Genomic DNA, 26,568 nt, shown 5'->3' on the forward strand with positions numbered 1-26,568 from the left:
AATGGAGCGAGGAAATGATCAGATACATATTTTGAAAGGATTTCTTGGTCTTCAGTATGAAGAATAGACGGCCGAGGGCTGTGGCTAGTGAATACAGGGAGGCCAAGTTAGGAAACTCATCCACCTTTTTTGGCAAAGATGATGATAAGTTGGTCTAAGGCATGTCAGTGGAGAAGGAGAGAAGTGAGTGACTTGAAAAATATTTGGAAGGTAAAATAATCAGTAACGTTTGAGTAACACTTACTATGTGCCTGGCACTGTTCTAAGTGCTCTGCAGCTGCACTGTCCCTTCCGAGAGCCACTGGTCACGCGTGGGCATTAAGCACGTGGAATGAGGCTGGTCCAAACTGAACGTGCTACAGGTGTAAAATATACACCAGATTCCAAAGACTCTGAACAAAAAATAACAAATGTAAAATATCTCATTAATAATGTCAATTACACATTGAAATGATATCGTTTGGGACATACCGGGTTAGGTAAAATATATTATTCCAATTAACTTCACCTGTTCCTTCTCCCCCCTTTTTAATGAGGCTACTAAAAAATTTTAAATTAAATAGATGGCTCACATGCTATTCTATGTGACAGTGCTGCTGTAGACATACCAACTCTCTTAACTCTGCCAGTAACCTTTTAGGCTAAATACCACTTACTGGAAACTGAGACACAGGGACCCCAGCTGTAAATGGCCACCCAGTTAGTAAAAAGGAAAGCCAAGATTTGAACTTATATAATCTGGTTCTAGAATCTGTGTGCTTAACCACTACACTTGTGCTGCTCTTGGGAGGATATGATGCTAAACACCTTAAATTTCTAGATTTTGCGACGGTGCCCTAAAAACTGTTTTTGTAATTGGCACACATAGAACGCTAATTACAAAAATCGGCTCAGTATCTTTTTTTAAGTTAATTAATTAATTAATTTGGTTGCACCAGGTCTTAGTTGCGGCCCACGGGCTCGTTAGTTGTGGCTCGCCAGCTCCTTAGTTGTGGCATGCGAACTCTTAGTTGCGGCATGCATGTGGGATCTAGTTCCGTGACCAGGGATCAAACCTGGGCCCCCTGCATTGGGAGTGAGATGTCTTAACCACTGCACCACCAGGGAAGTCCCCAGCTCAATATCTTTTTAATACACTTGCTGCTGGTGCACTCACTTGTGTCCAAGTACAGATCATCTCTCCGTGCCTCCATTTTCTTATCTATAAAATGCTAATAATAAAAGAACTTATAGCATTGTTGCAAGGGTTAAATGAGATGATACATGTCAATTTAGAACAGTGCTTGACACATAGTAAGCCATTATTATTATTATTATTATTATTTAAAAAAGTTATAGGGCTTCCCTGGTGGCGCAGTGGTTGAGAGTCTGCCTGCCGATGCAGGGGACACGGGTTTGTGCCCCGGTCCAGGAAGGTCCCACATACCGCAGAACAGCTAGGCCCGTGAGCCATGGCCTCTGAGCCTGCGCGTCTGGAGCCCGTGCTCCGCAACGGGAGAGGCCACAACAGTGAGAGGCCCGTGTACCGCAAAAAAAAAAAAAAAAAAAAAAAGTTATATTTGTACTAAACATTTTGCTTTATACTTTGAGTTTGTTTCATTTTATTTATTTACCTTTTGCCTCTTATTTTAGTTCTTAGCTTGTACTCTTTGTTAAGTTTAAAGGTAAGTGTAGTTTGGCTGTAAATAAAGAGTTAGAATGCTCATCTGAAGCCTATGCAAAAATACACTAGAACTTTTCTTGGGCTTCCCTGGTGGCACAGTGGTAAAGAATCTGCCAGCCAATGCAAGGGACACGGGTTCAAGCCCTGGTCCGGGAATATCCCACATGCCACAGAGCAACTAAGCCCGTGCACCACAACTACTGAGCCTGCACTCTAGAGCCTGCGAGACACAACTACTGAGCCCACGTGCCACAACTACAGAAGCCCGCGCACCTAGAGCCCGTGCTCCACAGCAAGAGAAGCCACCTCAATGAGAAGCCCGTGCACCGCAACAAAAACCCAACACAGCCAAAAATTAATTAATTAACTAATTTTTAAAAATTCACTAGAGGGCTTCCCTGGTGGCGCGGTGCTTGCGAGTCCACCTGCCGATGCAGGGGACATGGGTTCGTGCTGCGGTCTGGGAAGATCCCACATGCCGCGGAGTGGCTGGGCCCGTGAGCCATGGCCGCTGAGCCTGCACGTCCGGAGCCTGTGCTCCGCAACGGGAGAGGCCCGTGTACCGCAAAAAAAAAAAAAAAAAAAAAAAAAAAAAATTCACTAGAACTTTTCTTAACTGTCCTAGAACTGGAGCTAAGGCCCAATACACCACATTGTCCATATGCCGTTATTTAGGGATGGTCTCCTCTCTTCAGGGCTTACAAGAATCGCCAAGAAGTATCTTTGGACTGGCTCCACCCCCGACTGCCTCCCTCCACATCACCCTAGTCCATATAAAGGGGGGATTTGAAGAGTGAGGAGGTGGCACTAGGGAGAGGGAAGTATTTGACACTGTTCCCCCCATTCGTCTTAACAGGGGCCTCAAGAGACTCACTGGCCGAGAAAAGGGCTCCTGAAGGAAGCGGAGACCAAGCTTTCATTTCTTAGTTAGATGACTGCTTAGCTAGGGGACTTGTGATTTGACCCCAGTGCTTGTGACCATGAGAAAGAGAATTATGGAAATGCAACATGGCAGGGAGGGAGAGGCAGGCATGAGACTGCCAGGAGAGAGGAAGCCAGGACCGCCCCCTTGAGACCCTGGAGGAGAAAGGTACAGAGGGTAGAACTTGCACTGCTAAAGAGCTCTAGCTCTGGTAGCAGAGCCTGGGGACTGTCACAGCATGAAGGATAATGAGGTGCAGACATGGGGGAAATGCAATGGAATGCCACGAGCCAGGGGTCTGCTGTAATATGCAGCTGTGTCTTGAAAGGATTCGCTAATTCTTAGGGAACGGCTTGGGAGTGAGCCCGTGGTCAGTAGAGGATGAAACTTGCCCAGGATGGCAGGAAGATGTTTGGCCTTTTCCTTCCCTTGCCCCCAGCACCTTGGAGAAGTGAGTTCTTGGATGAAGAGATGTCCAAGCCTTTACACACTCACACACTTATACAAACTTACACAAGTTTACACAGTCGTGCACACGTCCACCCTTACCTATACTCCAAGTCACTAGCCAGAGCTCTAGGCTATGCTGGAGAGAGGGGAGGGCATAAGATCTGAATCACATGCAAGCCTGACTTTTTTAAACGAAGAGCCCTGAGTCTTGAATAAAACAATAGGAACTATTCTAGTAACCAAACGTGGCTCATAAGTTATGGAATCAGGCCGAGAAGTCCTATGGGAGACACTACTGAACAGGAAAAGGAGGTTCCAAATACAGAGTTGAGAGCATCCAATGAGCCAGGTTTAGAGTGAACTGAATAATTGAACTGCTCCAGGTTTAGAGTGAACTGAATAATTGAACTGCTATCACTGATTCCATGGGCACCACAGCTGTGTGGGAACAGTGACGTCCATCCTTTGGTGACATTAGGAGCCAACAGTTCAATCATCCAACAGATGTTTATGAAGCACCTACTACTGTAGTACTCGATTCGCTGTAGATGCAGAAAAGATTAGGACCTGGTTCCTGTCTTCAAGGAGCCCAAACGAGACAGTTAAAGCTCTTGGCAGGGACTTAAGTGACTCCCCGGACCTCACCGGAAGTGAATGGTCCAGCATGAACCCTCACTCTCCAACTGTCTAATCACTTGAATCTTTCTAGAATTCTAAGATCACTTCCTGCTCTAAATTATTTAATGCCACACAGATTTCAGTAATGACAGTTAAAGAGTCTTTCCAACTATATTCTGTGCATTGTGACTTACAGCTTCTTTGCAGCCCCGCAAGGTTTTTAAGAACGAACTGGCTCCCTTTCTTTTCCTCCGTCTTTGTTTCTCTTCCTGCTATCTGTCCGGTAGAGACAAACAGGGCAGGCATCAGGATGGGAGAAAATAAGAGAAGAATGTATCTAGACATACATTTTAAGTTCCACTTAAAAAAAAAAAACAACTGGATTGAGATCTCCACATTACCTGCTGGCGGTTTGAAATTATTCATGTAAACATGCTAATGATTTTCTAGTGGAATTGGCTCAAGGGAACCTGAGAGAATCCAAGAAAAGGCCTATTTTCAGTAAGCCAATGACTTTTCATGCTATCAAATTTCAACCATTTTGGGACTTCCCTGGTGGCACAGTGGTTACGAATCTGCCTGCCAATGCAGGGGACATGGGTTTGATCCCTGGCCTGGGAAGATCCCACGTGCCGCGGAGCAACTAAGCCCGTGTGTCACAACTACTGAAGCCCGCGTGCCTAGAGCCCGTGCTCCTCAACAAGAGAAGCCACCACAATGAGAAGCCCGCACACTGCAACGAAGAGTAGCCCATGCTCGCCACAACTAGAGAAAGCCTGCGTGCAGCAACGAAGACCCAATGCAGCCTAAAATAAATAAAATTAAAGAAAAAACATTTCAACATTTTAACCTTGCACAGTCAAAAGGCATCCATAACCCACCTATGAAATCCCTTAAGGCAATTCCATGATCCTCACTAGAATCTTAATAAGTTAGCAACTGTATTCTGAGATTCAGCTCCTCTGTGACTAGTGATTTTTAATGATATGTCCCATAGTCAGTGCATGTCAGTATAGGCATAACAGTTTTGCCTTGAGGAGAATGCATAGTAAAACTATAAAAGTACTCAGTGCTTTTCTAGCTATAAAACCCCCAAACCAGAGTCTGCTCACTGAAGCAACAAAGTTGGTTGACAAGAATCTAAAATGCTAATAAGAAAGGATATGGAAGTACATGCTGGTTTAAATGGCAATATGTCACCTAAAGAAGGAAGAGAATTAACATCTATACTGCTTCTATGTATTAACTTAAATAAAAGAGATGCCTGGCATCAAGTAAAAGTTTATTGATGATAGAGGTTACCAATTTGTTTTTGTCTTGTTATGATTTTTTCTAAACCAAATAATGGAAAACAGAGGGAAATGGTATCCACTGTTTTAAACCAAAGCCCTTTGGGACGAGCTGTAAATGTGACATTTTCAGTAGGTCACATTATCCGAAGGTTACGTGTGAGACTGAAGTTTTCAAAGGAAGAGAACAGACAACTAAAATCGTTTATTTTAATTCTCTATGGAGACTGTTTAATAACCACTGGGGGTGGGTCAAAGGAGGTAGCCTTATCTGCTGCAACAGGATTCAGGTCAGCACACGGGAGGGGTGCACTGCAGTGAGTGACAGTTCACTTGACCTGAGTTCAAAAGCAACCTTAACTCCCCGCTTATGCAGCTTGAGAAAGTCCAAGCCTCAGTGCTCCTGTCTGTAAAATGGACAGTCCGGCCGTTGAGAGGATTAAGTGAGGTAATAAAAACAAAAATTTAGAAAAATGATGCTTCATGCACAGTTAGGTGCTCAATAAATGTTAACTGTTACTATTATTATAAAGGTTATTGAGCAAATGATCCCCAAAGGCTACCTGCTCCCCTGCTCCTTTCTCTACTGATGAAACATTGTTGCAGCCATCCATTTTTCTAAATCAAATGGAAATCAGAGAATTCTAATCTTCTAAAAACAAAGTTGTTTGCACTATAAACCCCTTCATGATGAATAGTAAGTCCTCAAGAAGCAGGTTGTCATCCAAAGGAGGCTCGCAGATCTCCCGGAGGCTACACTGGAAGCCACTCTGTGACACAGACACTCTGTGGCGCACAGTGGGGGGTGGGGGGGGGCACAGTCAAGCCTGCCCCCCACAGGTCGTGGATGTAAGTGGAAAATGCCCAGACCCTGCAGCCGAGGCCCCAGAACCCAGACACCAGGCCTGGGAGACGAGCTTGCTGACTGGCAGAATTACAACCTTAGGAGGCAGCATAAATTGTTTCTGGGCATAAAAGACAACGGGTTATTCTGAGTGACCTGGGGTTGTCTTCTTCCACATGGCTGCCAAGGCCACCAAACTGAAGTAGTGCTCTATGAGAAAGACAAGGGTGGCAGAGAGAAGCCATTTCCTCCCACTTATACCCTGACCAAGAGTAAAGCCTTTATACTGCTTTTTATTTATTTTTTTTTTTTGCGGTACGCGGGCTTCTCACCGTTGCGGCCTCTCCCGCTGCGGAGCACAGGCTCCGGACGCGCAGTTAGACTGCTTTTTAATACCTTTGGTTAAAGGTCATAATAAAAGCAACCTTGAACTACATCCAAGCTGTCCTTTTTAGCCATCCTCACACCTGGTCATGCCTGGCCCACATATGTGCCACCCCACCCCCTCCCTCTCCAGTGGCAGACATTGCTAATGGATCATAGCACGCTTTCCAGCCATGCACCCCCATCATTCTTCTCAACACTGTACTTCAGGCAGCTACTGCCATCCAACCAGAGCTAGCAAGTAAGTTGGACCCAACTCGCCAACTCTGACCAAGACCGCATTTTATTCAGAAGACAGGAATTCTAAATAACTCCAAGTTAAAGAAATTAGGAAACCAAAATCAGTTTGTGCTGCCAGTATTTTTCAAACCAGAGAGGGCATACAATAAAGAATATTGCTGTGAATAGGCAATCTTACTTTAGATTTTTATTGCTTTCATGGCTTTCCAATCTCACACCTATTTTAAAGTTTCCTCTCCATTTCCAAGGTATTTCTGACTCATTCCGTTCTCATCTCTTCTTAAATGTGGTAGCCATTCAGTGGCTAGATCTGGCCTCTCCATCTGAGAAGCACTTCTCCATTTTAGACATTTCAGCACTTAATACCCTCTCAGTGTCACTATCAATAGAGCTATGAGTGAGCTCAACCTTTCACTGGAAGTGGTGATTTAATGTGTGAATTATATGGTTATTAGGATGGGTGTCAGGGAAACAGTGTAATATATGTAATGTGGAGGCTGATGGGGCTGGAGGAGCTGAAACGGTCTGGATGATTTCTGGCGCTTCTTCTAATGCTATGTCAATTATTCTTATGACCAATCATTCAAAGCTGTCTATTACCTTCTAATAATAATAATATTTTTCACTTAACATTGCACCTTTCACCAGAGGATTTCAAAGAGCTTTGCAAACATTCATCAGCACTTGATGAAGTGGGCAGGTAATATATAAATACCAAGTCACATGTCCCTGAAGAGCAGTCATTAATAGTTCCCTTGACACCACATTCAGGTTAGGGCAGAAACAAAGAGAGAAAATGAATGAAAATCATTTATATATGAAAAGCCGGGTGTCATCATTATCAGCATTTTCTGGGCGTCCATAGAATCGTAGCAGAGATGAGCCTCATTTTCTTGTCTCTCAGCGTGGCAGGAAAGGTGGTCTGTTTCCCTGCTCTTGCCATCTCTCCTCACACACATAAACACCTCTTCCTGAGACACAGTACAGACCAACGTACAGACTATCCAGATACTGGATTCTTTCAGCCTCAGAACTCTTAGAATCCCTGCTAAGAGGCGACATCCTGATGGGAAAATTCTGACTGTGCTAAAGATGATCCTGGGCTTCCCTGGTGGTGCAGTGGTTAAGAATCCACCTGCCAATGCAGGGTACACGGTCCGTGAAGATCCCACATGCCGTGGAGCAACTAAGCCCCTGCACCACAACTACTAAGCCTGTGCTCTAGACCCATGAGCCACAACTACTGAGCCCACGAGCCACAACTACTGATCCCGCGTGCCACAACTCCTGAAGCCTGTGCACCTACAGCCCGTGCTCCTCAACAAGAGAAGGCACTGCAATGAGAAGTCCGCACACCACAACGAAGAGTAGCCCCCTCTCCACAACTACAGAAAGCCCGTGCACAGCAACAAAGACCCAATGCAGCCAAAAATAAATAATAAATAAATAAATAAATTTATTAAAAAAAAAAAAAGATGATCCTTACACAAGAATCCTAAGTACCTTCTGTTTTATCCTCAGGACAAAATGGAATGACTGAAATGCACACCAGAGGCGAGAAGGAGAAGCTGCCAGACCTTGGGTGAGGGGAGTTAGAACAAAGAGTTTGGGTGCAAGCAATGATCACCTGAGAAGTAAGCACAGGAGGTGGCCCTAAGAGCTGAGGTTACAGGTAGCCCAGCTGAGTAGTGGATAGCAAAAGGCAGAGGAGAGGATTCACACCTGAAACCCCATCATCTGTGCAATCTGTCTGAATTAGAAGATATAATTAGACACAGAACCGATGGTGTATTTTATTCTTCTTGACTTCTGTGTGTGTGTGTGTTAGTCAGGATAGGCTAGGTTAGGCTGTGGTAACAAGCATCACCCCAAATCTCCAGGCATTAACACAACAAAAGTTTACTTTTGGTTCAAAAAATCCACTGCAGACCCAGGTGTCTCTTCAGTACATTTGTCCTCCACGTAGTGGCTCACCCTTTCAGACTTCAATCTTGGGCACCTCCATCTCCACATGATGCTCCCTGGTTCACCATGCTAGGAGAAGGAAGATGGAAAATAACACGCCAGGGTTTAATGCTTTTCCCAGAAGGGACAAACGTCATTTTTATTCCTAGCCTATTGGCTAGAACTAGTCACACCATTCCACCCAGCTTACGGAGGGGCAGGGAAACGTAGTCTTCCCCATGTCCAAGGAGGGGAGGAAACTGGAAATATCGGTAGGCATTAGTGAAGTCTACTAGTAAGTATAGTGCTGTTTTAGTTTGTTACCAGGGCAGTGGAATCTTCTCTAAACCTCAAAGACCCCAAAATGTGATTGAGCATGGGACAAGAGTGTTATCATACACGGGCTAGCTTGTCTGGCCCCATGTCCTGTCAGTCTGAAGGTTAAACATCTTCAGCATGATATGGACCAGATAGAGCTAGGGGTGGCTTTGTGTTTCTTCCTGAACAAACTTTTCTGTCAACAATTATTCCTCTCATGCTCTCTTTCCTATTTTTACCCAGTAATAAAGAAAGATCTTGGGTTAGCCTAGTCCTCTCCTGCCCCAACCCCAAATTTCCTTTACACAGAGGGTATTCTCTGTGTAAAAACAGCATGCAGTAGGGAGAACCCTTTGAGCCAATATTCCCATGTTTTCTAAGAAAGTACTCTGTCCTTGAAATTCCAGAAATGATGATCAGGGCTTCCCTGGTGGCGCAGGGAAGGACACCCGCAGAGGACACGGGTTCAAGCCCTGGTCCGGGAAGATCCCACATGCCACAGAGTAACTAAGCCCGCGAGCCACAACTACTGAGCCCAAGTGCCACAGCTACTGAAGCCCGCACGCCTAGAGCCCGTGCTCCACGACAAGAGAAGCCACCGCAATGAGAAGCCCGCGCACCGCAACAAAGAGTAGCCCCCGCTCGCTGCAACTAGAGAAAGCCTGCGTTCAGCAACGAAGACCCAACGCAGCCAAAAGTAAATAAATAAAAATAAATTTATTAAAAAAAAAGAAATGATGATCATTACACTGACTTGTGCAATATTCACTCTTGATTACCCACCAGTGCATTATCCATATTGCTTTCTAATCATTGTTGACATGATTAGGTTAGGAAGATATTTTTCACACAAACTCACTCTCTCTTACTTCCTAAGGAAGATTTTTTTCTTAAACCAAGACAGATTTTGTGTTCACCATATGAGAGTGTGAAACACAAATGAACCAACTCCTTTCCTCCCACCCCTTTTGGGCTCAGTGGTCCCATCAATCCTTCCTTCTCACCGGTAGCTCATTCAGAACAGAGTCTTCTGTGTCAGAGAAACGCCAAGACAAATGGGAAGAAAAGGAGAACTTCTCCATGTCACAAGTGAGTTCCCAGCAACCTTCCATTCTAATTCTCTCTAGCAGTAGAAAGAATGGACTTGGGAGGTACAAGACTAAAGGCAGGGGACTGTTTCCACAACTGCCCAGCTATGTGACTTTGGAGATTTACTTATTCTCTTGGTTAATTTGTTTATCTCTCTATAGAAAAGAAACAATCATACTGCTGACATCATAAGATTGTCATTAGGAATAAATAAGATCATATATGTGAAATGTCACAAAGAAGACATTAAAATATATCTCCCCTTCTTAAAAAGGCTGTTCCACAACAGAGGGGATAGGGCCGATATTATATAACAACTCTAACCCTTAAAAATTATGAGTCACTCTATTGTACACCTGTAACTTACATAATATTGTACATCAAGTATACTCCAATAAAAAAATAGGCTGTTAACATCTACCACTGCCTCTCCTTTTCCCAATCTCCCCCTCTCTCCCCCCCTCTCTCTCTCCCTCTCTCTTTCTCCCTCTCCTTCTCTCCCCCTCTCTCTCCCCGTCTCTCTCTCCCTTTCTCCCTCTCTCCCTCTCCCTCTCTCCCCCTCTCTCTCCCCGTCTCTCTCTCCCTTTCTCCCTCTCTCCCTCTCTTTCTCCCTCTCCCTCTCTCTCTCTCTCCCCCTGCCTCTCTCTCTCTTTCTCCCTCTCTCTCTCTCCCTCTCTCCCTCTCTCTTTCTCCCTCTCCCTCTCTCCCTCTCCCTCTCTCCCCCTGCCTCTCTCTCTCTCTCTCCCTCTCTCCCTCTCTTTCTCCCTCTCCCTCTCTCTCTCTCCCTCTCTCCCTCTCTCTCTTTCTCCCTCTCCCTGTCTCCCTCTCTCTCTCTCCCTCTCTCTCTTTCTCCCTTTCCCTCTGTCTCTCTCTCTCTTCCTCCCACCCCCCAACCTCTCCCGATACAAAAACTGAGAGGCCCACAGGGAACCGTTCTTTCCCCAAGGACTAATCCCATTAGGCTTCTGCCCATGACAAAGCTTGGCCACGTAAAATCCCATTAGATCTTAAACAAAGGAATAAGTCTTTCACTAATGATATTAAGAGGCATCAAGAGAGGAGAATTCCTAATAACAAATCCACTTATGTCGTTTATTCTTCCTTAATACAAGCGCATACACCGTGATCCGTGGCATCTCTTCTTAAGAAAAAGAGTTTTCATGTTGATAATCTCTCTTCTGACTTGAAGCAAGAAGGGTTGCACAAAAGGCAGCTAAGGGGTTTCAGGTGCCACCTCCAGAGGATTATATGATGAGTTAAGTCCTTCCCGGGACCCGCACCCTCAGGTTTGCACATTCTTGTTAAAGTACCCACCTTTTCCTGGAGACCCCAGCCTCTCCTCTCAGAGACTGGCCTCAGTCCCCAATCAATCCCCTCCCACACCCGATCGAGGTGTATCTCTCCAAGTCGAGGAGGTAAGTGCACGGCAGCACCTCGACCGGGGCTTCAGCAGGAGGGTTGGAAGAGGCAGGCTCCCAGCTGCCCAGCACTGCCCAGCACGCAGAGGGCACAGACCTACCAAAGGGAGTCCAGTCATGACCTCCTGCCCCATCAGTGTGAACTGAGGCACATCTCATCATTCTCTCCTCTGTTACTGACTCCTCAGAACGCTCATGGGCCACAGGAGCCGGGGCCATTCCCGGGAGTGGGGCTAGCCTTGGCCTACCCTTCTCACTTGCACTCGGCCTCTCAGACCTGCACGTGCTCAGCAAGATGGGCAGCTCCTTCCTCTCCCAACTAGTCGGCGGACACATTGAGCCTAGCCAGGTCTCAACCTTTCCAATATGAGCTCAGTATGAATAGGTCGGGGCTGGGATAGTATCAAAGACTCTGCTTTGGAGAGGGAGGTATCCTCCAGCTTTACTAGTAAAAAAGCTGATCAGCATTTTACTCCTTGTGTTAAGGACCTGTAGGAGGGGGAGGGGGATTAATTAGCACCCTCAGACTTCCAGCACAATGAAATTCTCCTGATAACAAGGCATCTTGGCCAAGTCCCTAAGATATTTAAGCATTCAAACGCATCAGCATTATTTCTAGTGATAAAGACCAGAAGGATGAATCTACAACCATTTTCCCAAGAAACGGTGGCAAGTCTTATGGCTCTAATGTTTCACGTATTAAGATTTTCAAGGAGATTTTTCCAACTAAGAAATACTCCGGAGTCTTCATTTGAACGAATAAGAAGTAAAACTATTAAAAATATTTTTTAATGCCAATGAAAATTTTCAAACTGACACTGCATAGCCTCTGTGATGAGGCACTGACAAGGACACAGCCTCCCTTCAGGGGTATTCCTGACAAAAATGAAACAGATCATATAGAAACAATCAGACGGGGACTTCCCTGGTGCTCCAGTGGTTAAGGCTCTGCGCTCCCTATGCAAGGGGCCCGGCTTTGATCCCTGGTCAGGGAACTAGATCCCACATGCATGCCACAACTAAGAGTTTGCATGCCACAATTAAGGAGCTGGTGAGCCACAAAGAAGGAGCCCACGAGCCACAACTAAGGAGTCCGCCTGCCGCAACTAAGACCCAGCGCAACCAAATAAATAAATAAATATTTTTTTAAAAAAAGAAACAATCAGACAAACCCACATTGGGGGACATTTTACAAAATGAGGAGCCAGTACACTTAAAAAAATGTCCATGTCAGGAAATAAAAAAGAAAGTCCAAGGAAAGTTGCACATTAACAGAGGCTAAAAAAACATGATGCCTAAATGAAATGTGTGACCCTGGAGCAGAAAAAGAGTTGCTAGAAAGGACACTTTTAGGACATGTAGAAAAATGTGAATACGGACAGTGTAATAGATAATAGCCTTGGATCAATGTGAAATCCCCTAGATGATGGGTTCATAATACTGACGCACTTAATGTTCTTAGGAAACATTCGCTGCCACAATCATGACCTCTGCAAAGTACTCTCAAAGGGTTCAGCAAGAAACAAATATATAAAATAAATTACATATCATATATCATATAGATATGCATAGACAGAGCAAATGTGGGACCATAATAACAACAGGTTGACCCAGGTGAAGACATGTGGCAGTTCACCGCATCACTCCTGAACTTTGCAGTAGATGAAACTTTGCAAATTAAAAGGTGAAATTTTTTTACAAAGATATTCCCAACAAGATATGATAATTCTTATGTATTCTTCAAACTTTGAGAGGGGATTAAGTAAATCTTGAGGATTCCATAAGAGATAGAAGATAATTTTGTAACAAATTCCCCGTGTCTCAGTGTACGGAAGCTATAATTCAGATCACCTCACAAGGGGATCTAACCACCGGAGCCACTGTTCTCCGATCTGCGAGTCAAAAACAGAGCTATCCGACTGCAGGGTAGAAAGGGGTGCCCCATAAATATTGAGGCTTGCTCTGAATGGTTCCATTTGGGGTCCATTTGTCAGCCCTCCTCACCTTTTGTCCCTCCATGGGCTTGATCCACTCCATCTCCATCCCTATTTCAGTCTTTCACTATATCAAAAACACAGCTGCACCTTCATAAGGGCTTTGAAAAAAATCACAAAATTATGTTATGCAACACTCAGATTCAGCTATATCACAGATTGTGGTTTTTTTTTTTTTTTTTCCTTTTCCTTTCCTTTGCGGTACGCGGGCTTCTCACTGTTGTGGCCTCTCTCGTTGCGGAGCACAGGCTCCGGACGCGCAGGCTCAGCGGCCATGGCTCACGGGCCCAGTCACTCCACGGCATGTGGGATATTCCTGGACCGGGTCACGAACCAATGTCCCCTGCATCTGCAGGCGGACTCTCAACCTCCGCGTCACCAGGGAAGCCCCCAGATTGTGTTTTTAAAATATATTCACACTGCCCTCAGGCCTTTGCCACGGAAATAGACATGCATAAATCCACTGCATGACAGGCCTTTTTGTCATACCAGTTTTAAAAAATTTCCTTAAAAAGGGTCCAAGGCAGACATGCCTTATGTCAAACAGTGTTAAGGTGAGGTTTCAGTGTATAATTATGACCATTTCATATAATTCATTTCTGTCATAAATACCAGGTAATTTGCAAATTCTAGTTTGGTTACACAGCCACAATACCTTCATCTCCTCTCCATGAGCACATCCGCAAGGCAGTGCCGTATTTACAGACCCTCACTATGTGTCAGGCACTGTGCTCTACAAACATTACCTTATTGGATAATCTCGTTATTAGGAATATGGTATTATCTCTATTTCACAGGCAAGAAAATTGAGGCTCACATGGTCATTTGCCCAAGAACACACAGCTTGTTAATAGCAGAGCCAGCACCAGATCTACCTGACTGCAAGGTCCAGATCTTAGCACTACTACAAATCCATCTCCCATGGTCTGCAAAGCACCATCTTGGCTTACCTCAGACCAACATGAGCCCATGCAGAGACTCCAGCATATTGAGAAAACTCAAGGAGACACCAGATAGGAAAACAAGGACATCTCATACCACAGGAAGAGTGAAAGACTTCTGTTAAGTCTCGCTTTTTTTTGCCTGAATCTAAACTTCACGCTCATAGGGGGAAAAAAAGCCAATATATTGTTTGCCATTTGTTCTCTTCCTGAGATTTTCCTGGACGATTTAGGATGGCCTTTTGAACCTGAATCAAGTTCTTCTGCCACCCATCCACAACTTCAAAATGCCTAATTTGTACACGCTGCACCAAAAGCTCAGGATATAACTCATAGCATTGTACATTTCATATACAATACTGAATATGGAAATCTGAAATACACTCTGCATAAGTAACGGCAGTCAAAAGCCAATGATAATTTAAAGATATTTTAAAGATTTAGTATTTATCACTGTAACACAACTTTTATGTTTGATGTTGTACGAAGTTATGAGCTCACTTCTGAATCAATGCTGTTTTATTGCTTGCTGTTATATTTATGGAATATTACTGTGAGCAAAGCAGAGCAGGCCAAGTCTATTCCCAACATAACCTATAAATAATGTAAGTAAATAAACTAAGCAAATCTTCATGAAGCAATGCATTATTTACTATTCCTTCTTGCTGAAATAATGAGTTTAAATGTTGGTTACATATGAATGTAAGACCTTAGCCATTTCTAGGTCTCCCTAGGGAGTCAAATCCTGAAGTTAACTCAGAATTCACCTTGCATGCCTTCCCAACTCGGTAACTAAAAGCTATACTCTTCTCCAAAGTCAGAAGCAACCTCTCCAATAATCTACAATTTATCCCAAGAAATTCTACATCAGCATCATAGTGTAACTAACCCAAGTGAATGTTCTACAGTCTTTGGCCAGTTGGATATTGCAAGACAAAATCACTGACTATCTCACTGATCGAGGCTATTTAAATTTTTATATATTATACTCAGAGTGAGAACTTTCTTCATGTTTTAGAGTGTTTTTAGTGATTCATCTATTCATTCCAAAATATTAGTTACGTCCTACCTGTTCACATTAGAATATCACAGTGAACAAGAAAGGTAAGTATCTCTTTACAGAGATCACAGTCGTGGGGAAGTAGAGAATTAGACAGCAAACAAGTAAACAAATGAACAAGATAATTTTGGTAGTAACAAAGAAAACAGAAGAGAGTAATATAATAGAAAATGATGGTGTCACTTTAGAAAGGGAGGTTAGAGAATGTTTCAATAAGAAAGTAACATTTGAACTAAAGCACCCTCAAGACAGAGTAGCACCCTTTATCAGTTTCTCCTTCTTCTTCTCACCCCCTCCTCCTTCTCCTTTTTGTCTGTTTAGTGCCAGCTAAGGATCATTGATAGATGAGGAAGGGACAGTACAAGCCCCAGTGAAGAAACATTCCAAGGTAAGCTGGGGTGGAGTCCTCTTGGAGAAAAGAGGTGAGCATAAGTTAGGCAAGTCAAGTGCTAAGTGGATGGCCATCCCTCACAGACAGGAGCCACTCAAAATGATGCCTGGGACACAATTCAGTGGTGAGAGATGGATTCGTGCAGAATGAGTACCAGGAGATCTCAACAGAAGTAGGGGTTAAATAAGATCTGCAGACAAACCAAAGGCGAGTGTGGCCATGGCAGCTTGGGTGGACTCAGGAGGAAAGGGCTCGGGTAGGCGCTGAAGCGACGCTATGAGCTGAAGGCAAGATGTCCTGACCTAGCAGCCAACCAGATTTCATCACCGCCTTCATTCACGCCTATGTGGTTCCTGCCTGGGACCACCCACAGCAGAAGCGGTCCACTCATGGCCCTGGGATACTGGAGGTCTTACTTTTATGAGAGGGTTATCCTCACCTCCTGACCTTGCTCGAAAGATTCCACAGCTTTACCATTCATGATTATTGCCCCTGATAGACTCATTATCTGAAAGAAAAAGCAGAAAAGATCTTCAGAGGGTTCCCAGTCAATGCCGTGCCTCTACAGAGAATAAATGAACAAACTACCCAGAGCAAAGATTAAGAGCTTCGTTAGGTGACCGGGCCCTGGGCAATTTGTGAACAGGATGAAAGCTGCCTTTCTATCTACAATTCCAGCACCCTTCACTGTGTGAAGCTAATGGGTCTTATTTTCCTCATGCCTAACATTTATTTCAAGCTGTCTGCACCTGTTCTCTCTATTATTAGGCTGCCCCCTCAGTAAAATATAAGGTGGAAAAGATTGTAATAAATGAACTCATTCTTAGTCAACAACTCAAAACAGTTTAGAAGTCATCCCTCGGTATCCGCAGGGGATTGGTTCCAGGACTCCTACGGATACCAAAAGCCAAGGATGCTCAAGTCCTGGTACATAAAATGGTGTAGAATTTGCATAGAACCTGTGCACATCCCGAACACTTTATTTTTTTAATTAATTAATTAATTTTATTTTTTGGCTGTGTTAGGTCTTCGTTGCTGCACGCAGGCTTTCTCTAGTTGCGGTGAGCAGAGGTTACTCTTCCTTGCGGTGCACGGTCTTCTCATTGAAGTGGCTTCTCTTGTTGCGGAGCACAGGCTCTAGGTGAGCGGGCTTCAGTAGTTGTGGCACGCGGGCTCAGTAGCTGTAGCTCACGGGCTCTAGAGCGCAGGCTCAGTAGTTGTGGCGCACAGGCTTAGCTGCTCCGCGGCATGTGGGATCTTCCCGGACCAGGGATGGAACCCGTGTCCCCTGCATTGGCAGGTGGATTCTTAACCACTGCGCCACCAGGGAAGTCCCCCCGAACCCCGAATACTTTAAATCATCTCTAGATTACCTATAATACCTACTGCAATGTAAATGCTATGTAAATAGCTGATTATGTAAATACTATGTAAATAGTTGCTGGTATGGGGCAAATTCAAGTTTTGCTTTTTGGAACTTCCTGGAATTTTTTTCCCAAATGTATTTACTCCGACATTGGTTGACTCCTCGGATGCAGAGGATACAGAAGGCCGACCATAATACTAGTCAATCGTAGCCCTTATTAAAGATTTACCCATAGGATGGGAGCGTCATGGGGAAAGAAGAACAGTTGCCATCTACCAAGGACGCTAAGTAGGCCAACTAAAGGAAGGGCAGATAAGAAAGGCACATGAGATTGATTTTTCTTTTTACTCTTTACTGACATACATATAAGAAAAATATACTCATCAGAAGTATACAGGTCGATGAAATTTTCAGAAACTGAACATACTCCTATCGAGAAACTGGGACCAGCACGACCCTTACGCCCCTTCCTGTCATTCCTGCCCCCAGGGACGGTCACATTCCTGACTTCCAACACCACTGATGAGTTTTGCCTGTTTTTGAATTTTATTTAAATGGAATCATAGCGTGTATTCGTTTGTGTCTGGCTTCTTGTAGCTGACATTATGTTTGTGCGATTTGTTCATAATATTGCATGTAGCTGGGGCGAGGGCAGGGGGCTCCTGGAACCAATCCCCCGTGGATACGGAGGGATGACTGTACTTACAGTTATTCATTCCCAATGCTGTATAATACAAGAAGTCATCTTGTAAATGCCAATATTTGACCCTCAGGACTGAATTCCAAGCCTGCTTAAAGAGGAGAAATAGAAACTCATCCCCAGAATAAAATTAACTCCCTTGGCCAAGGGAGTTTTTCTATTTTGTTCATTGAGCACTGAGCTCATAAGGCATTCTCTCAGACTTTCTTATTTAATTTGAAATTTACATCTGAGCCACTCTTAACATCAGGATACAGGCAGATGAGTTTGAGTCAGAACCCCTTCCCACCGCTAAAGGAACGAAGCCAAGCTGTTCTCTTGATCCAATTTTATTTCTTTTCTCACAAGTAACTATGCTGGAAGGTACACCAAGAACAGCTGCCAGTGGCCCGTCCTCTGGGACACTCATCTAGCCCAGCCAGTCAGTCAATTGTTGGCATCTGTCCACAGGTTGCAAACATCAGGAAGTGCTTGTAATCATTATCGAGGCAATTCTAAGCCTTGCAAACACACACACACACACAAGCCTGGGCTGCCGTGCTCTCTAATTCCCGGGCATGTGTTTCATCCATTCCACCAGCCTCTCCTAGCTAACTTGGCCCACGTCAGAAACCTAGGGAATTGTGGTGTTGGACCAAGAGGCTCCCACTTCTCACCAGGTTGCAAACCGTCTCTAACCTTCCCTGGGTCGGCAGTAAAATGAACAAGACAGGCAGAAGTGGGCATCGATTTGACTGTAGCTGTCATGCCAGGTCTGGAAGGAAATGGTCAGGGCCAGCCTGTGAAAATTTCTATTTACTCAGTGTCTCAAAAACCAAAGAGTTCAAAAAAGCTGACCCTTCTCAGAGCTGTGTGATACTTATGGTTCAGAGGTCTTCTCAAATTGGTGGGAGATAAAAACATTTCCATTTGGAATAGGTTTGGTGCCCTTTGTGCAGACTGAGAGGCAGCGTGGAGCTGTGGAAAGAACACCATATTCTAAGTCAGGCGCGAGGGGGGCCAGCATTACGGCCTGGGACACCAGCGTCCTTTCAGAACTCCGCAGGCCCTAGGACTCATCCCTTTGGAGACTGACCCCACAACATCTTCCAACCAAAGGGCTTTTAAACCTTTTATAAATTGTTCTTATTGTCCAGTGTACTTTTTTTTAACATTAGTAATTTGAGTCTGAAGGGAAGTAATCGGGATTTGAGGATCTGAGATTTTAGGACTCTTTGGGAAGTCTTACTTCATAGAGTGTGTTTGGAAAAATATAACCTAATTAGAGGAGAATTGGCCCATTCTCAATAGGTTGATTTTCTATTCTTGGGGGAAAAAACTAGGCAGAGGCAAGAAATAATGCCAGTCAGACAGGGCACTTTGCATCCACTATCTCATTTGGTCATTTAAATACTTTAAATCAGTTTTTAAATTTTGAAATGAACATGTGCTCATTGTAACAAATGATACAATCTAACAATGTATAAAGAAAAAATTATGCATCTCTTTACATTCTCCTCCATTCTCACTCTCTTCCTAGAGAAAACCAATATTAACAGCCAGCTATACACTTTTAAACCTTTTTGTATGTATATAATATATAGATACAAAAATTGAACCATACCCTTCACATAATTTTGCAGTTTGTTTTTCTCCTTTAATTACATTGTAGACATCCCTCCAAGCCAACAGTTAGAAGTGGAACTCATTCTTTTAAATGACTGTGTCAAAATCCAATGTATGGATTTTCTTATTCAATAGTTCTGTTGATGGAAAGTGAGGTTGTTTCCAGTTTTTCGTTTGTTTGCCAATAAAAGCACTGCTATAATAAATATTAGTACACATGTCCTTACATACTGGTGCTTTAATTCTATTGGCTAGAATCCCACTCACTCTGCAAGGTCAGAGCTTAGGTACATTACTCATTTTAATAGATATTGATTTATTACTTTCTTTAATCTATCTGGATTTTACCTTTTGTATGAGGAGGTAGGGATTACAAATTCTGCTTTCTGCCACATGTTTAGCCAATTGTGCCGGCATCATTTATTAAATAAACCACCCTTTTCATAGGTTGCAATGCCACTTTTGACATATGGGAAGTTCTCATAAACACCTGGATCTTTTTCTGGAATTTCTACTCCGTTTCACTAATCAATTTATCTGATTTGATGCCAATAACAAGCCATTTTGATTACAACGGCTCTAACGTTAGTTTGAACATCTAGTGAGGTAAGTATGTCTTACTATTCTTTTGCATTTTGTACTTTAAGATACCTATTCTTCCATTTGAAGTTAAATTATTTTATTCAAAAAAACCCATTAAAGTTCTGAATGAAATTGCAAACATATGTTTATTGAATTTGAAAGAACAGAAAATTGTACAGCGTTAAGTATTCCATAGGGATGACTGTACATCCCTCCATTTATTTAAATAGTTGTTTTAGGTTTTTTTAATGGGGGGGTCCAAATCTTATAAAATTACCCATATGTATTTTAAATTTTGTTGCTCTTATAAATGGGTTTTTTTTCAAAGTCTGTTTCTAGCTGACTGACACTAGTAAAAAGAAAAATTACAGATTTTGTATATTTATCAAATATCCAAACACCTTATCAAAAGCTCTTATCAAATCTAGTATTTTTTTAGTCTCCTGGGTTTGTTAACCAATCATATCACCCCCAAATACAACAATTTTATCTCTCCTAATATTTGTATCCATTATTTACTTTTCTCATCTTATTACATTAGCTAGTACCTCAAAATCGATGTCAATAATTGTGTTCATAGAGGGGAGCCCTATTTTGTTCCTGATTTGAAACAAAATAACTGCAACATTGGACTGCTTATTATATTTGCTAAAATGATTTGACAGTCTTTTCATGTTTAAGTAAATATCCTTATGTTCCCATTTGGCTTATAGTTTTGTCAAGAATAATTATTTAATTTTATAAAATTATATTATAGTATCTAATGATTTAATCCTATGATTTTTTTCCTCTTTTAATTTGTTGATTTAAAGAACTTTCATGTAGATTTTCTGATACTAAAACACCTTTACATTACAGAAATAAACCCTACTTAGTCATGGTGTGTTATTCATTTTATACAGGGCTAGATTTGGTAAACCAATGTTTTAGTTAGACTTTTTGCATCCATATTTATAAGTGAAATCAATATATAATTATCAGATTACATTAGTTTATAAAATGAATTCAGGAACTGCCCATTTTTTTCCTATGGCCTGAAATTATTTAAATACCATAGGAATTTTCATTTTACTTCATAATTTTACTTTATAAACTAAGAAAGGTATTGTTAGATATTATGACAGAGGGTATTTTTTGTTTGCTTGCTTTTTGGAGGGAGGGTATTATTGTTATACAACTTTTAAACATGGCAAGGAGTAGATGTTCAGAAAAGTATACAGGTTGACTAAAGTCAAGTAACTATTATGGTACGAAGCTGGGAATGGAACACCAGTCTTCTGATTCCAGGCCTGGACCTTGGTCTACCATGTACCACATCTTCTCTAGAGGGATGAGCCTGAAATCCTGACCTAAACAAAAGAGAGCAGAAATCCTACAGCAGGACCAACAAAAGAAAGTCACCCTTTGGAGAACACCCAATGGAACAGTCACAAGCCTTACAAACAAGAGCTATGAATTGCTGGGAAGCCACAACCACAGAATGATCTCCTTGGCATTTGGTCCTTTGCAATGGGATCATCCAGATGGAGCAAATGGACCACGTGAACAGTGATTCAAGATGGCAGATCCATGAGGGGTAACTGTGTAGGGTTGTATATAACTATGTAAAGTAATGATAATTCATGTACACATCTTCTTCAATAATTTACAAAGAGTAAGTTTAAAGAGGTTAATCATTTGTCAAAGATTATACTCTATATCTTAAAGGTGATGGAACACCCCATACTCCTTAAATCATGCTCTTTGTATGTTTCCTTCATAGCATTTATCACTCTTATTGCAATTATTTTATGTATTTGTGCTACTAGTTCTTTCCCTACCCACTGCCTTACCCAATTACAATGGAGGTAAGATAAGAGAAGAGGCCATATTGTATGATTGCTTTATCCACAGGCCTGAACACAGTGAAAAGACATTCAAAATATGTTTGTTATGTGACTGAAAAAATAAATTCCATACACCATTTATACCCGGAGTGATCCCTGCTTGGATCCTACATAGAAAGGACACCAGCTTTCCCTCCAGAAATGGTGGTCCCACTGCACACACAGTTAGGAAGAATACTGTTTGCTGCTTCCTTTCTAAATATAAAATGTGCTATACATCCAAGTCAGAGCTCTCCATATCAATCTTATACAATCACCTTATTTGACAGTGACATTCTTTTAAAGGCAAATCAGTGTGAACTCGCAATATCCCAAATTAGATCAAGCACCCAGGTTCAAATGAGTTGGCCATTAATTACTCTCCACCACTGGCCTAAGTTTGAGACCACCAGATCTCATTTTTCATTGGGCTGACATCCTGAAAGGCACCATTTGTCAGGAGACCTCCCTTGTATTTTTTTCTTTTCCTTCCATTGTTTCACTGAATTAACCAAAGCAATATTAAATAAGTTGCTAAATACAGATATTAGCTCATTTGTAGCTAATATTATAGGTAAATGGTGCAGTAAATGAAGCACCCTTCACCCTCCCCTGGCCTTTCTTTTCTTTTTTTTGTTTTTGAAGCTTTTGTGATGTTCTCCAGGTAAACCCCATGCATAATGTAACAGTGGCAATGTTGTTTGCATAATAAGCTATTTTCTACCACAGAAGCAGAAACATTTTATGGCTATAGAGAAAGCTCAAATTATGAATACATTTTCATATAAGTTGATTTATGTGAAAATTACAAATAAATGCAGAGCTGAGCTGCAAGTGAATTGTTTGTTCCCAGTTCAAGGAGTGGTGTTATTTGAAATTAAAAAAGAAAACAACCCACCACATCCTGCTAAGAGAAGTATTTTTAATGTTATTCAGACTGAAGCACATATCATATGACCCAAGAAGAAAAGCATCACCTGGTCCAGAAGTAGGACCTGAGGTTGCAAAAGCTAAGATACATTTGTCTGCTGATTTCTGAAGCCATCTTATCATGGATAACATAAATGTAATATATATATATATATATTATTCATGATACATGTATTTTTACTTGCACTTGGGCTGCAAAGATTCTCAGCAAACTCTGCAACTACTTCTTTCAATAGTCAAAGGAAGTTGAAAGAATAAATGGAAGCCCATTATCACTTCTGCACAAGTAAGAGCTAAACGTGTGTGTTAAAGACATGAAGATGGTTTTGTTTTTGTTTTTTGCGGTACGCGGGCCTCTCACTGCTGTGGCCTCTCCCGTTGCGGAGCACAGGCTCCGGCGCGCAGGCTCAGCGGCCATGGCTCACGGCCCCGCTGCTCCGCGGCACGTAGGATCTTCCCGGACCAGGGCACGAACCCGCGTCCCCTGCATCGACAGGCGAACGCTCAGCCACTGCGCCACCAGGGAAGCCCATGAAGATGGTTTTGTGTAAGACCCAAAGCTTCTCAGACAACTGCAGGGCTCTCAAAGTGGGATGCACATTTATAATTGCAGGCAGAATCGTGGCAGGTAGAGAACCTATCTTGCTAGAACACCCCTCCCCCATTAAACTAATACACTGTTTGGCGTCCAGGTGGTTGATCCATAACAGGGGTGTGAGGCTGGCCGCAAAACCGTGGCTAAGGTTTCAGATGTGGAGGAGGCAGGTATCAGGGAAAGGACACGGTGACGTGGCACCTTGGACAATAATCAAATAAATAACAAGTAAAATAAACGCAACCTGTTTAGCAATTCAGGCACTTATATGCCTGTACTTTTCCTAGCCCTTTACGCTGGCCTGGATTACCCTCATCATGGGCCATGGTCACAGGAATCACCCCACCCTCGATGTTGCCCCAGACCTCAGCTCACTTGTGCTTTAACTGTTGCTTATAAACCCTCACCTTTCAAGTTCTTGCTTCCGACAATGATCTCTGACCCCCTTCGCATTTTGCAACCCTTCAGACCTCCTAAACCGGCTTACTGGACTTTGGTGTCTTACTCAGCTCTTTGTTCCATGTGTCCCCGAGAATCTCATGATGTTCAAGGCCGCAGAGGAGACTCCTGTTTCCAGCCCCAGCCCATGGAGCACTGAGACCACCAACCACTCCCTCTCCCCCACTCCTCCCAGCACCACAGAAAGGGCAATTTGAGTAATACAGACAGCTAACCTAAACATGGGTCTCAATTCACTGTCCTGTCAAGAGATGTTGCATGTGTAGATCTGACCTTCGGCAAACCCTTTCTGCCATCTCCAAACCGTCAAGATTTTTTCGGTAAGTATATTCCAGTCAAAGCATAAACTGGAATCGTGTAACTTGCCCAGCCTTGTTCGAGCAAAGAGACTAGAGCCCGTACCTTCACTGTCCCCCAGATTCAGGTATTAAACAACCGCCCAAGGATCTCTGCCACATTCATTCTGTCTTTATTTCTTATTTGCATTTCTTAGGCTGACTCTGTGCTCCCCCTCCAATACTGTGCTGGACGTCTGAGTAAGATGTGAAAATAAGCAGTGTAGGGGAAACACTGTTTTAATTACACTGCCTTGGATTTTCACATTCAGTAGGTTGACATTCAGGGAGGAAATACTTGGTCTATTCCTGCACCACTTGAATTTTAGTCCAGCAACAAACCTTATGCCTGAGGTTTCAGAGCCAGGAGCCTGAAGAAGGCTCTTCCTCTCTATTATTCTCTGACTCTAGCAATATAAGCAGGCCAAGAAGAAGCATATTTCTCTTTAAATTAGATGGAAAACGACTCACTCCCACAAACACCACCACGTAGTTTGTGTCCCTTTTGCTAACTCAGGATGATAAAAGTAAAAAGGTCTTCAAAGGACAAATACTGGAAGAGTCCACTTGTATGAGGTACCTAGAGTACCTTGTATTCCTCGAGGCAAAAAGTACAATGGTGGATGCCAGGAGCTGGGAGGAGGAGAAAATGAGGAGTTACTGTTTAATAGGTACAGAGATTCAGTTTTGCAAGATAGGAGTTCTGTGGATGGATTTTGTGTGGTAGGACAAAATTGTGAATGTACTTAATGCCACTGATCTGTACGCTTAAAATGGTTAAGATGGTATATTTTATGGTATGTGTATTTTACCACAAAAAATAAGAAAAGATATTTATTGAGCCACATTTTTTAAAGTAAAAAGAACTTTTAAAAATATCATATTTCAAAATTCTAATAGAACAACTATTGAGTCATTGATTTAACACCTACTCTATGCCTTGTACTCTGCTAGGTCCTGGGGGTACGGTATTTACTGTGAGAGACACATGCTCCGTGCCCATGGAGCTGAGAGCTAGTGGGGAGAGATGAATATTTTTAAAAATTACAATTTGATGATGACTTTGAAGGAAAACTGAAAAGCTGTGCAGGACCATTTGGTGGACACCATCCCCCTGACCTGGACTGCAGGAACAGAAAAGCCTTTCCTGACTGAGGAAGAGATGTTTAGTGAAACTTGAGGAATGAAGGAGAGTTCATAGGAAAAAAACATCTGAGGGATGCTTGATCCCACATTTCTCAGTGTACCATCTCCCCACTAAGGACCCTTGGGCTCTGGATTTCTGTAATACTTGTCACCCAGCATTTTTCTGGAGACTAGATTCACACCGAAAACAAGTATCTTTCTCTTAGTTCAGTGTCAAATACCAAAAGAGAGTGGGACCTAGACACTAGGCCAAGGTCAGTGATAACAGAGATGGCATTTTAATCTCCTCTTTCACCTTTCCTTTCCAAAGCTCTCATCGACATACACTGAATAACAGAATTCTTTAAGGGCCCAACAAGGTTCTTTACAAGGTTGGAATAAATTCTAAAAAGGCAAAATATTTGGCTAAAAGTTTATCATTAATACTCAATAGTATGTTACATATCTTAATATATGTTTCCATACTCTCATGTCTTCTGGTCATCCAGTTGACCTTAGATTTAGAGCAATTTTCCAACATCTTTGATATCTGCATTATCCCAATGGTACAAGTTTGTAAGCAACGTCCCCATACTCTCCCCACTTCAACAAACACACACACACAGCAATGTCCCCATACTCTGCCCGCTTCAACACACACACACACACACACACACACACACACACACGCTTTCCCATCCCTGCTATAAACCTCACAAAGGCAGGTCTCAGGTCTATTTTATCGCCTAATGAATAGTCTCTGTAGTTCCTAAAACATCATAGGTGCTCAATAAAAATTTCTTAACTGAATCCCCTTCTTGGTCCCAGCTTCTGAAATTCCTTTCACATATTGTATTAGAGCCCTCGTCACATCTAGATATGAAATAGCTCGGGGAGTCACACAGAACCTAGGTTTAAATCCCGGCTCTGCCACTTAGTAAAACTATGAATTTACGCCAACTACATTAACATTCCAAACATTAATGTCCCCATCTATGAAATGGGAACAGCAATATACTTCTCAGAAGAGGAGCATGTGCGGCACATAAAAATGCTATATGAGGAGGGAGCGGCTGTCAGTCCCTCTGACAGGGCGGCCCACTAGGCTGAAGTAACTTCCCTGAGGGTGCAACTTCGTCAGCTTCACATGCTTGACCGTAAGGAAATTAAAAGGGGCAAATAGTGGAATTACTGAGACTTGGGCTTAATCCTGGTTAAGGGGACAACCTAACGTCTTGACCCTCTGAGAAGGGTCTAAAAGTCAAGTCATAGATGTAGTATAATATGAAATAAACCCAGCAGCGCTTCTCAAACCTTAACGTGCATACGAATCACGTGGGGATTTTGTTAAAATGCAGGCTCAGACTCACTGGGGTGGAGACTGAGATTCTACATTTCTCACAAGCTCCCAGATGCTCCCCAGGCTCCTGTTGTCTGCACA

General features: G+C 42.8%; 1 long non-coding RNA gene across 1 annotated transcript in view; it reads right to left on the reverse strand.

Annotated features, from left to right (window-relative positions):
- Positions 1-250: 250 nt before the first annotated feature.
- Positions 251-26,568, reverse strand: part of LOC117200835 (uncharacterized) — a 73,737-nt gene continuing 47,419 nt past the window's right edge. Inside the window, exons 2-3 of the long non-coding RNA XR_007477304.1 lie at positions 8,385-8,444; positions 251-392 (exon numbers count right to left, since the gene is read on the reverse strand). This is a non-coding gene — a long non-coding RNA (uncharacterized LOC117200835). The remainder of the gene's footprint in view (positions 393-8,384; positions 8,445-26,568) is intronic.

Source organism: Orcinus orca, chromosome 4 (genome assembly GCF_937001465.1).
Source record: "Orcinus orca chromosome 4, mOrcOrc1.1, whole genome shotgun sequence".
NCBI classification, from domain to species: Eukaryota; Metazoa; Chordata; class Mammalia; order Artiodactyla; family Delphinidae; genus Orcinus; species Orcinus orca.